The sequence below is a fragment of the Capra hircus genome, chromosome 11 (genome assembly GCF_001704415.2).
Source record: "Capra hircus breed San Clemente chromosome 11, ASM170441v1, whole genome shotgun sequence".
In the NCBI taxonomy this organism is placed as follows: domain Eukaryota; kingdom Metazoa; phylum Chordata; class Mammalia; order Artiodactyla; family Bovidae; genus Capra; species Capra hircus.
In genome coordinates, this window is record NC_030818.1 from 47,282,131 (window position 1) to 47,300,138 (window position 18,008).

Sequence of the window (18,008 nt, forward strand, 5' to 3'; positions counted from 1 at the left end):
TTTCATGACTGTGGTCATCATCTGCAGTGATTTTGAAGCCCAATAATATAAAGTCTGTCACTGTTTCCATTGTTTCCCCATTTATTTGCCATGAAGTGATGGGACTGGATGCCATGATCTTAGCTTTTTGGATGTTGAGTTTTAATCCAGATTTTTCACTCTCCTCTTTCACTTTCATCAAGAGGCTCTTTAGTTCTTCTTTGCTTTCTGCCATAAGGGTGGTATCATCTGCATATTCTAGCAGATGTGAAATAATACCTCATTGTGGTTTTGATTTGCATTTCCTTAATGATTAATGATGTTGAGCATCTTTTCATGTGCCATTTATATATCTTCTTTAGAGAGAAGAGTTATTGGGTTATTTGTCGTTACTTATACATGAACCATGAACTTCCAGATGTTCAAGCTGGTTTTAGAAAAGGCAGAGGAACCAGAGATCAACATCCGCTGGATCATCGAAAAAGTAAGAGAGTTCCAGAAAAGACATCTATTTCTGCTTTACTGATTATGCCAAAGTCTTTGACTGTGTGGATCACAATCAACTGTGGAAAATTCTGAAAGAGATGGGAATCCCAGACCACCTGACCTGCCTCCTGAGAAATCTGGATGCAGGTCAGGAAGCAACAGTTAGAACTGGACATGGAACAACAGACTGGTTCCAAATAGGAAAAGGAGTATGTCAAGGCTGTATATTGTCACCCTGCTTATTTAACTTACATGCAGAGTACATCATGAGAAACACTGGGCTGGAAGAAACAAGCTGGAATCAAGATTGCCGGGAGAAATATCAATAACCTCGGATATGCAAATGACGCCACCCTTATGGCAGAAAGTGAAGAAGAACTAAAAAGCCTCTTGATGAAAGTAAAAAAGGAGAGTGAAAAAGTTGGCTTAAAGCTCAACATTCAGAAAATGAAGATCATGGCATCTGGTCCCATCACTTCATGGGAAATAGATAGGGAAACAGTGGAAACAGTGTCAGACTTTATTTTTCAGGGCTTTTTTCAGTCCCATTTTTCAGATGGTGACTGTAACCATGAAATTAAAAGACACTTACTCTTTGGAAGGAAAGTTATGACCAACCTAGATAGCATATTCAAAAGCAGAGATAATACTTTGCCAACAAAGGTCTGTCTAGTCAAGGCTATGGTTTTTCCTGTGGTCATGTATGCATGTGAGAGTTGGACTGTGAAGAAGGCTGAGCACTGAAGAATTGATGTTTTTGAACTGTGGTGTTGGAGAAGACTCTTGAGAGTCCCTTGGACTGCAAGAAGGTCCAACCAGTGCATCCTAAAGGAGATCAGTCCTGGGTGTTCACTGGAAGGACTGGTGCTAAAGCTGAAATTCCAATACTTTGGCCACCACATGTGAAGAGCTGACTCATTGGAAAATGCTGGGAGGGATTGGGGGCAGGAGGAGAAGGGGACTACAGAGGATGAGACGGCTGGATGGCATCACCGACTCGATGGATGTGAGTTTGAGTGAACTCTGGGAGCTGGTGATGGACAGGGAGGCCTGGCGTGCTGCGATTCATGGGGTTGCAGAGTCAGACATGCCTGAGCGACTGAACTGAACTGAACTGATTTATTTATTTTAAAAGTTATTTGGCTATCCTGGGTCTTTGTTACAGCATGTGAGATCTAGTTCCCTGACCAAGGATCGAATCTAGGCCCCTGCATTGGGAGTGCAGAGTCATAGCTGCTGAACCATCAGGGAAGTTCCTGTATTTTTACCATTGAGCTGTAATAGTTCTTTATACATGCCGGATATTGGGTTATTATCAGATATATAATATTTTCTCCCATTCTGTGAGCTGTCTTTTCTTGGTGTTCTTTGAAGCACACAAGGTTTTAATTTTGATAAAGTTCATATATCTAATTTTTACTTCTGTTGCTTGTGCTTTTGGTATTATATCAAAGAAACCATTGCCTAATTCAAGTTATAAAGGTTGATACCTGTTTTCTTCTAAGAGTCTTGTACTTTTAGTTCTTACATTTAGGTCTTTGATTCCCTTTGAGTAAATTTGTGTATATTGTGTATAGAGGTCCAAATTCATTGATTTGCATGTGGATATCCAAAGGTCCCAGCACCTCTTCATTATGCCTTAGACTTTGAAAATTTTATTCCTTGTAGGACTGAGTACAGTTCCTTTCACCTGGTGGGCAAGCAAATTGATTTGTTTAATTACAGTGGAATTCTGATTAATTGAACTCTTTTTTTACCTAAAAGCTAAAGCTTTCACAGAGGACTTTACTTAAAGGGTTAACACTTTTCAGGAGTTTGGATACATGACACTGTAATAAGTTCCCATTGACTCCTGGGCTGGACAAAATCTAATCAGAAATACCAGAGGACAGCTTACCCAATGAGGTTTAGAGTCTTTGTTCTCTACTTTCTGGTGTGCAGAATTGAGCTAACAAGGTGATTCTTTCCCAAGAAGACTTTAGGAAGGTTTTACACTCTCCAGTACAGGCAGTCTTATCAGGGTGAGCAGATGTGGTCCTGGGTGCCATCACTTGCCACCTTAGTGCCCAAGCACACATCACAGATGGAACCTTCCCCTCTTCCCCACTGAGCCCCAGTGCATCTCACAACCCTCTCCAACACTGGACTCCAGGCAGACCAGGCACTCGATCGAAATCCGGACAGAAACATAACTTGTTTAACCTACGTGGCCAAATCAAAGAGGTTCCTATTCCCAATGTGGCAAATTATGTGATTGTGTGGTTCTCCCAGAAGTAGCTCTGAAAGTGAACGAAGACCTTTTTTTAAGCTTTTTTTTTTTTTAAATTAGGTTAGGTTATGAATTATAGTATTTGATTTTCTAAGTCTGCAACTAGTCTACATTTGTCAAATTTGTTCATGATATAATGTGCTTATTATTTAACACTCAGTTTATATATTCCATTTTGTTTTATTGGCTATGCTGTGCAGCTTGTGGAATCTTTGTTTCCTGACCAGGGATCAAACCTGGGCCCCAGAAGTGAAAGTGCCAAGACCTAACCACTGGACTGCCAGGGAATTTCCCCACATAGCACTCAATTTAGATCATAAAACTGTGGTCGGATTTTTACTTTCATGCTGGCTTTCCTGGTAGCTCAGACAGCAAAGAATCTGCCTGCAGTGCAGGAGACCCGGGTTCGATCCATGGGTTGGAAAGATCCCATGGAGAGGGAATGGCAACCCACTCCCATACTTTTGCCTGGGAAATTCTATGGACAGAGGAGTCTGGCAGGCTACAGTCAATGGGATCATAAAGAGTTGGACACAACTTAGCGACTAACACTCTTGCTTTCATGCTAAAGTGTTTCTTTTTTCACTTTTCTTTAGTTTTCCTTTTTTTAAAGGAATATTTACCCTACCATACAACAAGAAGTCCAGGTGAAAATGAGCTTGAGGTTCCCTATCTTGGAGGTTTTCTGGGCTTTTCCACTCTTTGAGGAGAGGGGCTTCTTTATTAAGCTTCAGCCTGCATGTTGTCAAAGAAAACTACCTCCCACAAACCGCCTGGACACTTAGCTAGCAGATGCCATGACTGAGCCAGCACAGCTGTCACCAGGCATTGGAGATCAGGTGACATCTGATGGAGAGAATCAGAGTAGGTGGCATGGCAATCAACCTGGCTGAGGTCAACGTGGACATCTCTCGACCTCTGAATGAGGGTCGGGCAGACACACCACTCCTCTGCAGGCTGCCCTGGCTTTGCCCGGGTGGCAGTGGTGGGAAGTGCCAGCCAGCACAGAATGAGGGGAGCCCAGGTAGCAATTATGTGGGGATAAATAGCCATTACCAAGGAGGCCTGACAACTGTAGGAGACCGCAGTCTATTCAGCAGCAACTGCTTATTTTCCCATTGATCCTTGGCGGGATAGGGCCTTGCCTTCTGCAGCACCCCAAATAACAGGCTCGCAAAGCCCAGTGCTAAGAGGTGGCATCTGAGAAGAATCCGCTCAGGTCTTCCTGTCTGTTTCATCTTAAGGCCTGCCAGGAGAAGAGATAATTACGGGTCTGCGATATTCTCTCTATCACAGACAATGGAGGGATCAACAGATGCCTCTCTGAAATCAGATTAAAAAAATTTTTAAAAGGTTTCGGCTCAAGAGGATACCAGCATTTCCCACAGTTTCAGTTGGATGAAAACGGTAAGAGAGAGATGGAGAAGGAAGAAAGGAGAGGAGGGAGGGAGGAGGAAAGGAAGCTTGAAGTTCTTAAAGACGGAAATAACCAATGCGGGGGCTTCTACACACTCTGTTTTCCTGTTACGTCCTCCCAAATATATTTCCCTTGGCCCATGGCACCACCTGAAAGGCTCCCACCAAGATTCATTTCAGGGGACTTCCCTGGTGGTCTAGTGGCTAAGATTCTGCAATCCCAATGCAGAGTGTTCAGTCTGGGTCAGGGAACTACACTCCACATGCTTCAGTGAACACTGAAGATTCCGATTGCTGCAACTAAGACCTGGTGCAGCCGAACAGATATATATTAATTATTATTATTATTCTTTTAAAAAGACTCATTCATATGGAACCAAGAACTCCCCATGAAGCTCAAGCCCCTTTGAGTCATTGTCACACACAACCCCCTACCACACTCCCCACCCCTGCCGGCCAACTAACTATAATCTGATTTCCATCACCATGTAGCAGGTTTACCTAATTTAGAACTTCATATGAAAGGGATGTATATATATTAATAGTTTGAACTCCTTTTGTTGGGCTCTTTTCACTCAACATAATTGTGAGAATCATCCATATCATTGCCTTTATCAACAGTTCATTGTTTTTCACTGTTAAGTCATATTTCATTGTGTAGCTATATTTAAGTTATATCTATAAGCTATATCTATTTACCTATTGATGGACATTTGATTGTTTCCAGTTTGGGGCTGCTGTGAATAAAACAATTATAAACATTTCTATGAGTCATTTTGTGGATATGTTTCTACCTAGGAGTAGGATTTCCTGCATTTAAGAGAGGCAAATTTATACTTTTTATAAGAAAGTCACAGTCTGATTTTCAAAAGGGGTTTTACTATTTTATGTTTCATTATCTTTGTATGAGGTTCTGTTTGTTTGGAATCCTTGCCAAGTCTTCTGATTATCAGCTTTTTAAAATTTCACTATCATGTTTTCATATATGTTTCGTTGATAACTCATGATGTTGAATACAATTCCATGTACTTCTTAGCCATTTGAAAATCTTCTTTGGTGAAATTCCTAGTCTAGATTTTGGCCATTTTTTAAAAATTGGGTTGATTTTCTTATTATTGAATTGTGTAGATCTTTTTTCTATTGAGATTCAAGAAAATTATCACATACATGCATTGTGAATATTCTCCTCCAGTTCTCATTCCTCGTTGAAGAGTAAAGGTTTTGATAAAATCAAATTTCTTTCTTCTTTAGTGATTGATATTTTTTGCTTTATTTCCAAGAATTCTTTGCCAAAGCTAAGATTGCTTTTTTTCTTTTTCCTCTGAAAGTTTAATAGTTTTGGCTTTATGTTGGTCTGTGATATATCTCAAATTAATTTTATGTGTAGGGTGAGATTGGGGTTGTAGCTCATTTTTTCCCTTAAGATCTATGGTTATTTCAGCATCATTTGTTAAAAAGACTATCCTTTCCCCATTGAATTGACTTGGCATTTTGGTTGAAAATTAGTTGATCATACGTAAGTAGTTTCATTTCTGGACTCTGTTCAGTTTTGTAGGAAGAATGGAAATATTAGCAACATTAGATACTTCCAAGATAAGAATAGAGTGAAGGACTTCTCTGGTGGTCCAGCAGTTAAGTCTTAGAGCTCCTAACGCACAGGGCATGGGTTTGATTCCTGGTTGGAGAAGATCCCTCATGCCTCATGGCACGGCCAAAAAAAAATTAAGAACATGGCATACCTACCCATTTTTCAGGGCTTTAGTTTCAGCAATGTTTTGTTGTTTTCAGTGTAGAAGGCTCATACATACTTTGCTAAATTCATCCTAAATAGGTGATTTTTTAACGTTATTGTAAGTGGTACATTTAAAAATTTTGTTTTTCAATTACTTGTTGCTAATATTTAGAAATTCAATTAGTTTTTGTATATGGACCACGTATTTTGCAGTCTTGCTGAATTCACTTATAAAATGTGGTTGTTGTTCTATGGAACCCTACAAAGGCTTTCTATGTACACAATCAAGTTGGTCTGCAAATATCAATTTTCTTTTCCAGATCCTCTGCCTCTTTTTTTTTTTTTTTTTTGGTGCCTTAATTTTAAGCAAAACTCCTTAAAGTAGACATCTTTGCTTTGTTCTCAGACTTAGTAAGAAATACTTCAGTATTACACCATTATCATAATACTATGATATTTAGCAGTACGTTTTTGTAATTCCTTAGATTAGGCTGAGGAAGTTCCCTTCTCTTAGTTTGCTCTGATTGTGAAAAAGTGTTGAATTTCCACAGATGCTTTCTGCACATCTATTAAGGTTTTAGTACCAGGGTTACATTGGACTCATAAAACCAATCGAGAAGCATTTCTCTCTGTTCTATTTTTCTGAAAGAGTTGTGTATGACTGATATTAGTTCTCTCTAAAGTGTGATAGAATTCGTTAGTTGAGGTCATATGAGTCTGGAGATTTCTTTGTGGATTTTGTTGATAAATTCAGCATACTTAATAGATATAGACCTATTTCACTTTTTAAAAATTTCCTTGAGTCAGTTTTGATAAGTTACATTTTGGAGAAGTTAAGCCATTTCATCTAGTTGGTTTTCTTTTTAATATGCATTTATTATGGCCACATCAGGTCTTGGTTGTGGCATGCCAGATCTTCCGTTGTAACGCATGGTCTGTTTGTTGTGGTGTGTGGGCTTCTCTCTAGTTGTACTCAGGCTCCAGGATACATGGGCTCAGCAATTGCGGCACACAGGCTCAGTTGCCCTGAGGTACCTGTGGTCTTAGTTTCCCAACCAGGGATTGGAATGGAGTCCCCACCCGCTACCCCCCACCCCCTGGCCCTCACTTGAAAGGTGAATTCTTAACCACTGAGCCACCAGGGAGCTCCCTTATCTAGGTTTTTTATTGCATTGGCCTGAAGTTGTTTATAAGATCCTCACATTTTTCTTTATAACTCTAGGATCTATCGTAACGAAAAAGAACACTCCTGCATTGAATGGGAGCTGGCAGAAAATCTCCAAGACTCTTCTTTCTGATGGAAAATTCCAAGATGAATAAACTATCACAGGAAGAAAGTCTTGAGTCTTTTCTATGGTCCTCAGGGACTAGATTTCTTAGTTCTTCAGCTCTAAATCGAAAACAGGAATACTTTTCTTACCTGAGGCATCTTTCCTCTTACCTCATTTTCTTTTGTTGCTCTCCTTTTGAGAGTACTTGTTCCAGTCTCGGGCTGTCTTATAAAGTAACCTCAAATGGCTATTTGAATTTGCAATGGTAATTTGAATGCAGATGTTTCCTTAGCAACAAAATTTTGTGATTCTCAGAGGTCTAATGAGTACTTTTTGCTGTGCAAACCATTTTAAACCATTGTTTTGAAAACTTAACAAAACCTTAAGGGAATTCCCTGGTAGTCCAGTGGCTAAGGCTCTGTGCTCCCAATGAAGGGGGCCCAGGTTTAATCCTGAGTCAATGAGGCAACCCACTCCAGTATTCTTGCCTGGAAAATTCCATGGACAGTGGAGGCTGGCGGGCCACAGTCCATAGCGTTGCAAAGAGTCGGACACGACTAAGAGACTAACATTTTCACTCAGGGAACTAAATCCCTGACACAGCTAAGAGTTCCCATGCTGCAACTAAAGATTGCACATGCCGCCACTAAGACCTGGTGCAGCCAAATAAATAATAAATAAAATAAGTGTTAAAAAAAATAACCTTAAAAGAGTTCAGGTTATTTTACCGCGACAGGGACAATACATGAGCCACAGGTTTCCCCAGCCCTTTCATCATGAACTTCCTGGGACTAAAATTTGCAGAAACGTATGAGGATGAAATGAATTGGGTGAAGGTATGTAAAACACCTGCTTCAACCCAGCAAGTCAACTGGATGTGAAATACTCTTCAAAAGGCTGCATTCTTCCCAATTTCCTGACCATTTTAATTCAGTAATAGTTGTTGCTCAGTATGAGAAAATTTTCATTCCTGGGTGGGATGGAAATACAGGATAAAATCTTGCTCCCTACCAACTGCCACATCCCCCCACCCTAGCCCTCCACCCCTGCTCCAAGCACACACCACACACACACACACACACAGACACACACAGCAGTGTTCTGCACTGTTTCTTCTCCAAATTATCAAATTATCCCGTGGTCAAAAGGTATTTGGTCCCATCCAGTCCCTCTCAGTTTGTGGTAGGACTAATTTGTTAATGGGGCTCCAGAAGGAAAGTGCCTAATGTTTCTTCTAATTGGACATGACTGCTTCAGAATGACTGCGGCTGCTGGCCAGCTCTCACTGTCCCTGAGGCTGGATAATAAGCTTCTGCCACTGGCCTCTGGGTCCCGCCCGGGACCATCTGCAGTAATGAACTTGGAAGGCTCATTGTAGATTGCAGAAAAAGAAAAGAGAGAGAGAGAGCACAGTCCAGCTCTTGTCAGTGGGTCCAATTATAGCTTCTGCCAGCTTAATAAAAGAAATTCAGAAAAGCTAGACTAGGAAGGGGCTGGGAGGGAGCAGGCAAGGAAGGATGGGGATAGGAACACCCATGCTGGGGGAACCGGACTGAAATTTCTCCAGGACCCACCTTACTATAAGGAGAAGATCAGAGACCATGACAACTGGGGTTGATTCTTCAGTGAATATTCACCTGAAGGACTGATGCTGAAGCTAAAGCTCCAATACTCTGGCCACCTGGTGCAAAGAGCTAACTCATTGGAAAAGACCCTGATGCTGGGAAAGATTGAGGGCAGGAGGAGCAGGGGGCAACAGAGGATGAGAAGGTTGGATGAAATCACCGACTCAATGGACATGAGTTTGAGTAAACAAACTCTAGGAGATAATGAAGGACAGGGAAGCCTGGCGTGCTGCAGTCCATGGGGTCCCAAAGAGTCAGACACAACTTAACCACTGAACAACTCTAGTGTCCAAATGTGAAACTTGTCAATCTTGGGCATCACCAAGTGTCACGGGTCTAAGGGAAGAAGCTTCCCCACATCCCTTATGCTCACTATTGATCCCCAACACCCACATCAGTACAGGAACAGGACCCACTGTGCTTATCTACACTAATTACTATTAACATCATTGTTTTTTTTTTTTTTTTAAACATCATTGTTGATTGTTGGTTTTGTGTTTTGGCTGCACCACATGGTTTGGGAGATTTTAATTCTTGAATAAGGGATCGAACCTAGAACCAGGGCCCCGAAAGCACGTAGTCCTAACCACTGGACCACCAGGGAATTCCTGATCACTTGCTTTCCGAGACAGAGTGCTCAACCTGGCATCTATCACTAAAACCATTCTGAAGATATTTTTATTTTTCTTTAGTATTTTTTTTTAATATATGTTTATTTATTTGGCTGTACCTGGTCTTAGTTAAGGCTCATGGGATGTTTCATTGCTTCATGCGGGATCTCGTTCCCTCACCAGAGATCGAATCTCAGGTGCCCTACCTTGGGAGCATGGAGTCTTAGCCCCTGGACCACCAGGGAAGTCCCCACAATATATTTTTAAAAATCTTTTTTACTGTGAAATAAATACAAATATACAGAAAAGTGCATAAAACATAAATATGTAGCTTAAGGTATTATGAACAAGGGAATGGTTGTAGTCATCATTCAGCAAAGAAACAACTTTTCCAGAAGACCCGTACTACCCCATCCTGATCCCAGTCTCTTCCTTCATTCCTAAAGGTAACCACGCCCGGACTATTATGCTAATAATTTCTTTGCTTGCTTTATAGTTTCACTGCTTGAGTAGACATTCTTATACTATAGTTTAGTTTTGCCTGTTTTTGAGATTTATGCTAGAAAAAAAGAAAGAAAAAAAAGCCCAATTATCAACTGTTTAGAAGCTGTAGGGTATATTTATTCTTCCCACCTGCCGGGTTTAGAAATTAAAGTAGCAGTCACCATCAGAGTTCTTATTCTTTGTCTCTTTTCCTTTCCTTTTCAAATATGCATTTATTTGGCTGCGTTGGGTCTTAGTTGTGGCACATGGGATCTAGTTCCCCCATCAGGGATAGAACCTGTACCCCTACACTGGAAGGTGGAGCTTTAACCACTGGACCACCAAGAAAGTCCCCCATTTTCCTGTCTTTTCCCCTTTCGTTCTGTGCTTCCTTCCTCCTTCTATCACCAATGCTCTTCTTCTCCTTAAAGTCATAGAGATTAGAATAGGTGATCTGACATCAGACAACCTGGGTTTGAATTCTTACATCAGAACCTATAAGCTGAGGGGCTTCCCTGGTGGTCCAGTTGCTAAGACTCTGTGCTCCCAATGCAGGGGACCCGGGTTCAATCCCTGATCAGAGAACTAGATCTCACATGCCAAATAAATAAAAAGAAAACAATTTAAGGGAAAAAAAAAAAAACCTACATACTGAGTGAACTTGGGAAAATTTATATACATCTCTGGGCCTTGCTGCCCCATTTTCCTCAGCAGTAATACAGAGCTAATAATACATCCACCCTCATTAGAGAGGACAAAACAAAAACACATTCAGTGCTTAGTGACCGGCACATAGTAAACATCCAACAAGTGCTTCACAGGTGGCCCTGTGATAAAGAACCCGCCTGCTAAGGCAGGAGACATAAGAGACAAGGGTTCCATCCCTGAGTGGACCCAGTCCCTGGGTCAGGAAGTGACTTAGCCAGCATGTATGCAAACATCCACTAATGTCAGCTATTTTCTGTCTTTCCCTCTCTTCTGTTCTCCTCTCCTCCCTCTCCTCTCTCATCTTCCCTTTTCCATCTCCTGCCATCTGTTTTCTTTATTTCTCTCTCTCCTGGTTCATTTATCCTTCCATTTATGGTCTCTCATCTCTCTCACCCTCTCCGTCATTTTATCCGCCTTTCTAGCCCTTCTCCCAGGGCCCTGGCAAAGCAAGCCTCCCCTTGGCTGGGTCTCTCCCACAAGAAGAAATGAAGCATTTCTAACCTGGATGGCATTCATGGGTGTGGTGAACCAGCCTGCATCATCAAACAGCTTCTTGTTAGGCCCTCCCTGATAGTCCAGTAGTTAAGAATAAGAATCCACCTTGCAGTGTGGGTGACGTAGGTTCAGTCCCTGGTTGGGGAACTCAGATCCCACATGCTGTGTAGCAACTAAGCCTACACATTGCAACTACTGAGCCAGTGCACTCTGGAGATGGCATGCCACAAGTAGAGAGAAGCCAGCACGCTGCCCGGAAAATCCCACATGCCTCAACTAAGAACCCATTCATCCAAACAAACAAAAAGCCAAACATCTTCTTGTCAAAAGATATGATCCCAGGCTGGACCACAAGCAGCTGAGTGCAAATTCCAGCATCACGAGTAGCCAGAGAAGTTGCCTCCAATTTTTGGTATCTCATTTCCCTAGCATGACACCGATTTGTTGATAGTTCCTAATTCTGGAATTTACTTTAATATTTAAGAGATTTGATAAATCCCATCACATAAGCCAAGGACAGAAAAGCCTGGCTGGCTATATAGTCCATGGGGTTGCAAAGAGTTGGACACGACTTAGCGAGTAAACAACAACAGCAATTACATAAGCACACAGTTGCGGTAAAATTTTCATGCAAAATAAGAATATCCATGGGGTTCTCCAGGCAGGAATACTGGAGTGGGTTGCCATTTCCTCCTCCAGGGGATCTTCCCAACCCAGGAGTTGTACCTGCATCTCCGGTGTCTCTTGCACTGCAGCAGTTTCTTAACCCACTGACCCACCTGGGAAGCCCCCAAATTAGAATGAGTTAGTATAAAAGAATGATGTCCTCCTGGCTCTATCCTCCTACTCTTGGTAGGTGTGAGACCTTGGGGACCATTTTTCTATATTGCATAGGTGTCATGACTTACTTTATTTACAGAAATAGGACCACATGCTATAGCCTGTGCTGTGGCTTCTTATCACATACAACATACAATGGACCACTATCCATGCCAGGACTTCCTGATCTATCTATCTTTTTCTTTTCTAGTTTTGGCCACCCACACAACTTGCAGGATCTTAGTTCCCCCACCAGGGATTGAACCAGTGCCCTGGGCAGTGAAAGCGCGGAGCTTTCACACTGGACTATGTGGGAATTTCCTTCCTTCTTCTTCTTTTTTTTTTTTTAACCTCACCATGCAGCATATAGGACTTCCTTTGTGGTTCAGAGGGTAAAGCATCTGCCTGCAATGAGGGAGACTGGGTTCGATCCCTGGGTGTGGAAGATCCCCTGGAGAAGGAAATGGTAACCCATGCCAGTATTCTTGCCTGGAAAACCCCATGGATGGAGAAGCCCGGTGGGCTGCAGTCCGTGGAGTTGCAAAGAGTCGGACACGACTGAGTGACGTCATTTTCACTTTTCATGCAGCATATAGGATCTTAGTACCACAGTGTATGTTAGTTGCTCAGTTGTGTCTGACTCTTTGAAACCCCATGGACTGTGGTCCGCCAGGCTCCTCTGTCTATGCAATTCCCCAGGCAAGAAAGACCAAGATTTTGGCTGACAACAAGAATACTGGAATGGGTAGCCATTCCCGTCTCCGGGGGATCTTCCTGACCCAAGTATTGAACCTGGGCCTCCTGCATTGCAGGCAGATTAGTTCCTCAACCAGGGATCAAACTCATGCCGCCTGCAGTGGAAGTACAGAGTATTCCAGAGACATTCCCCACCTTATTCTGCATAAGTACCACCAGGCTTCCTAGGTGACACTGGTGGTAAAGAACCTACCTGCCAATGCTAGAGACATAAGAGACCCGGGTTCGATCCCTGGGTGGGGGAGATTCCCTGGAGGAGGGCATGGCAACCCACTCCAGTATTCTTGCCTGGAGAATCCCACGGACTGAGGACTCTGATGGGCTATGGTCCACGGGGTTGCAAAGAGTTGGACAGGACTGAAGCGACTTAACACACACACATATGTACTACCAGTGGCTCAGTGGTAAAGAATCTGCCTGCAATGCAGGAGACCCTTCCTAGCCCTGATCTGGGAAGATCCCCTGGAGAAGGAAATGGCAACTCACTCCAGTATTCTTGCCTGAAAAATCCCATGGACAGAGGAGCCTGGCGGGCTACAGTCCATGGGATTGTAGAAGAGTTGTACATGATTAAGCAACATCAACTCTTGAAGGATGTTTAAATTCTTGACTTTTTACACCTATAAGTGCTACAGTAAACATTCTTTTACATGTATTGTTGAGTTGTATGTGAATATTCTTTCCGAATGGATTTCTAAAATTGTTTTTGGTGGGTCGGCAGACAGATATCTTACATTTTGATAGGAATTGTCATACTGTGACCAAAGTGAAGAGAAAGAGGTGGGCACGCATTTGAAAGGTATGGAGAACACTCCAGGCTAAGATATTTTGAAAGCAAAGGCCCTGAAGCAGAAGAGAGCTAGAGGTTCCAGAGGTGAAGGAAGGTGCTATGACTGAGTTTAGTGATGAAGAAGTGACATAGGCTTGGCAAAGTCAAGTAGAGGCATTGGGAGTTTGTGTTTTATTTTAAGTGCTATTTGGAGCCATTAGTTAGTTAGTTAGTGTTAGTCGCTCAGTCGTGCCCAACTCTTTGTGACTCCATGGACGACATCCCACCAGGATCCTCTGTCCATGAGATTTTCCAGGCGAGGATACTGGAGTGGGTTGCCATTTCCTTCTCCAGAGGAGCTTCCCAACCCAGGGATCGAACCCAGGTCTCCTGCACTGCAGGCAGATTCTTTTCCAACTGGACTATAAGGGAAGCCCATTTGGAGCCATTGAAGAGTATTAAACAAAAGTGGCTCTATTGAAATGCTGTGCTTAGTCACTCAGTTGTGTCTGACTCTTTGCAACGTTGGACTGTAACCTGCCAGGCTCTTCTGTCCACAGGGATTCTCTAGGCAAAAATGCTGGAGTGGGTTGCCATGCCCTCCTCCAAGGGATCCTCCCAACCCAGGGATCGAACTCAGGTCTCCCACATTGTAGGCGGATTCTTTGCTGTCTGAGCCACCAGGGAAGCCTCTATATTGATAGAGGTCTCTGATTACATGGTGCCTTGAGGCATACCTTAAAGTCAAAACCAGTCTTCAGGTTTAGGTCATTCATTGACACAAAGACAAAGAATGATACAAGGACTATGTGGGATATTCTGGAGATAGCATGAGTGAGTCAAAGTCTCAATACTTTTCAATTAAATGACTCAGATGATGGCAGCAAAAGTTCATTATGAATTGCAGAGAAGTCATGGGGTCTCTAAGCCTTTGAAGTTTCCTGGCAGCTCAGAGCTCTAACCAGGCTGAGAGGGCCACAGGCTTTGGTATGGTTTGAAGGGAGCTTGAGAAAGGGGAGAGAAATTCCATTGCACTAAGAAAGGGAAGGGAACCTGAAATTGAGTAGATGGTATGGTTCTCTGTATGAAATTCTGGGGAAAAGAACAAAATATTTAAAGGCAGATGTTATGGAAAAGCGCTTCCCTGGTGGCTCAGATAGTTATGGGAGAGAAGTTCCTGAGATTCTACGCTGTCCTGAAGCCTGGTTGTCTAGAGAGGCTTTCAAACAGTTTTTTGCTCATGTCCCTTGTGGAAAAATGATGTACTATTTCGTATAATTTTTTTTGGTATACTTTTAAAGTTGACATTAAACGTTTAAATTTTATTTAGCTGGAAAAATGTGATTTCAAAATATATATGCATATACACATGCATGTAATCTAAAAATATAACTATTTCATCAGTTTAAAAATTTTTCCAGTACAATCTGAGACACCAAGTAGGCCCCAAGAATATTGGCGTGGATAGCCATTCCCGACCCAGGGATCAAACTCTGGTTTCTCACATTGCAGGCAGATTCTTTACCATCTGAGCCACCAGGGAAGTCCTGTACATACATATACACAAGCATGTGATTTAACAATATTATTATTTCATCAGTTTTAAAATGTATCCAATATAATTGAATTTTTTTTTACTGTATATTTATCTGTACCATGATCCAAATAAAGTCTACACATTGTAATTGGTTGATATGCATATTAAGTCCATTAATTTAAAAGCTTCCCCTTCATCTCCATCTCTTTTTTACCCCTTGTAATTTTCACTGGAATTGTTCTAAAAAAAAAAAAAAAAGAAATTGTTCTGTAGTTTCTTACAGTCTAGAGTTTTCTGAATGCATCCCTCTGGTGTTTTAATTGACATGGAATTTTAGAAACTTGATTGGGTTCAAGTTTGATATTTTTCTTTTTTTAGTACTGAAACTGTTTACCTCGTCTTGGAACTTGAACCCGAGTGCCGGTATTTGAACCAATGAGGTCAGGACTCAAACCAGCCAAAATTTTGCTTGAGACTTGAACCCACATAGCTGGGACTCAAACCCAGCTAAAACCCAAGGTCTTCCAACTGAGATCACAGAGCTGCTTTCAGAACCTAATGAAGCTCAGGTTCTTGATATCTCATTGTAAGAAGAATTCAGTTGCGAGACAAACTGTTAGCTTTTATGGTCTGGGTAACTTCATAGGCTAATGAGTGGGAGGATTATTCCAAATATTTTGAGAAAGGGGAGGAGATTTCCAGGAATTGGGCCACTGCCCACTTTATGGTCTTTGATGGCTGGCCTTGGAACTGTCATGATGCCTCTGGATGTGTCATTTAGCTGGCTGACGTGTTGAGTGTATACTGAGGATCAAGGTCTTGTCAAAGTTGACTTATCAGCTATCTTGGACCCATTTGATTCAAATGAGTTTATAGTGTGTCCTCAGGCTATGACATCATTCCTTCAAAGGTTGTGCCCTGCCCTCTTCCCTCCTGTTTCAGTATCTCATTTTAAATCAAAATGCTTATCCTAATTTTTTAACCTTATAAATAATATGAAGACAAGCCCATTCCACAAGAGCTTAGGCCTTTTACTTTGAGTTTTCTGAGGCTCCCCTCCTTGCCTTGACCAACAGTCAATGCCAAGACAAACTCTTCTCCATGCTTTCTTCTTCCAGTGCCAGGTTTTTTTTTTTTTTTTTTTCTAATTCCTATTTTCCTACGGTGTGTGCATGCTAAGTCATTTCAGTTGTGTCTGACTCTGTGTGATCCTATGGACTGTATGTAGCCTGCTAGGCTCTTTTGTCCATGAGATTCTCCAGGCAAGAATACTGGAGTGGGTTGCCATGCCCTTCTCCAGGGGATCTTGGAGAATCCAACCCAGAGATTGAACCGGGGTCTTCTGCATTGCAGGCAGATTCTTTACCATCTGAGTCACTAAGGTATATGCTTTGTAAATTCATGCATACTAAGTCGTTTCAGTTGAATCCAACTCTTTGCACCCCATGGACTGTAGACCACCAGGCTCCCCTGTCCATGGAATTCTTCAGGCAAGAATACTGAAGTGTGTTGCCATAACTTCCTCCAGGGGATCTTCCCGACCCAGGGAACAAACCCAAGTCTCTTATGTCTCCTGCATTGGCAGGTAGGTTCTTTGCCACTAGTGCCACTTGGGAAACCAACCCTTTGTAAAGGTCCAGCTTTGAAAGAGGTCTTTGATCTTACTTCTTGGTCTGGATTGCACCGTCTTTGTCCAGTTGCTTGTGTGTGACCTGACTCTAGGTACCTGGGTTAAGTGTGTGCCATCTGGGCAGCTGATGGCTCTAGAGAGTGATTACCCTGCACTGACTCTTGTCCCAAGATTTTCCTTTTTTTTTTTTTTATTGTTGTTGCTTTGCTCCTTGTTGTAATCTCACCCATGCATAATAAAAAGTGGAACTTCTTGATATTGGAGGGTATCAATATTTTTCAGTTGCTTTGTTTCTGGAAACCCTGAAATCAGAGATAATCCTGCAACTTTAGAATTATTATTTTAGTATTTATTTATTTGGCTGTGTCAGGTCTTGGTTGGGGCATGCAGGATCTTCATTGCATCATGAGGGATGTTTCATTGCAATGCACAGACTCTCTAGTTATGTCTCACAGGCTCCAGAGCACGTGGGCTTCTGTACTTGTGGCACATGAACTTAGTTGCTCCATCACACGTGGGATAACCAGTTCTATAACCAGTGATCAAACCCACATCCCCTGCATTATAAGGCAGATTCTTAACCACTGGACCACCAGGGAAGTCTAAGAATTCTTTAATTATCCCTTATCTAGAATTTTGAGCAGGAAGTCTGGGATGCTTGGTGGGGACTTCTTCCAGGAAATGGTGTTAAACTTGCCACCTGATGATGAGCAAGAGGCGGCCAGGTGAAGAGCAGGGAGAAGACAGGGGTCTGGAGATGGGAAGGCCAGCAGAGGAAGCATGGCAGAGAGGGAAGACACCAAGCAGGAGCAATGGCAGGGGACCCAGAATGGGCCGGAGGGAAAGACTTGCTCTATCCGACCTAATCAGAGAGGCTAGCTTGTGGCAGTGAGATTCCCACTGCAATTTAAATCTTCGGTGTGATTTCACCACCTAGGCCCCCTTATTTTTACCAAGGTTGCATGTATGCATGCGTGCTCAGTTGTGTCTAACTCTCTGCGACCCCGTGGACGGTGGTCTGCCAGGCTCCTCTGTCCATGGGATTCTCCAGGCAAGAATACCAGAGTGGGTAGCCATTCCCTTCTCCAGGGGATCTTCCCGACCCAGGGATGGAACTGAATCCATGTCTCCCGCATTGGCAGGTGAGTTCCCTGCCACTGCACCACCTGGGAAGGTTACCAAGGTTACAGGAAGTACAAAGAACTACCCCCCTCCCCGACCACCCCCCAGCAACTGATGCTATTCTCACCATACCAGTCTGAACTGTGGCTGGAAAACCTATTAAACGGCCCACAAGATTCTGAACAAGCTCAGATTCATGCCTGAACGATGGGACTCTCCTGTCCATTTAGTTAGAGCAAATGGGCTGGTGTGGGTGGCAAAGACCACATCCTGGCATTACTTTTCTCAAATGCCTTGCTT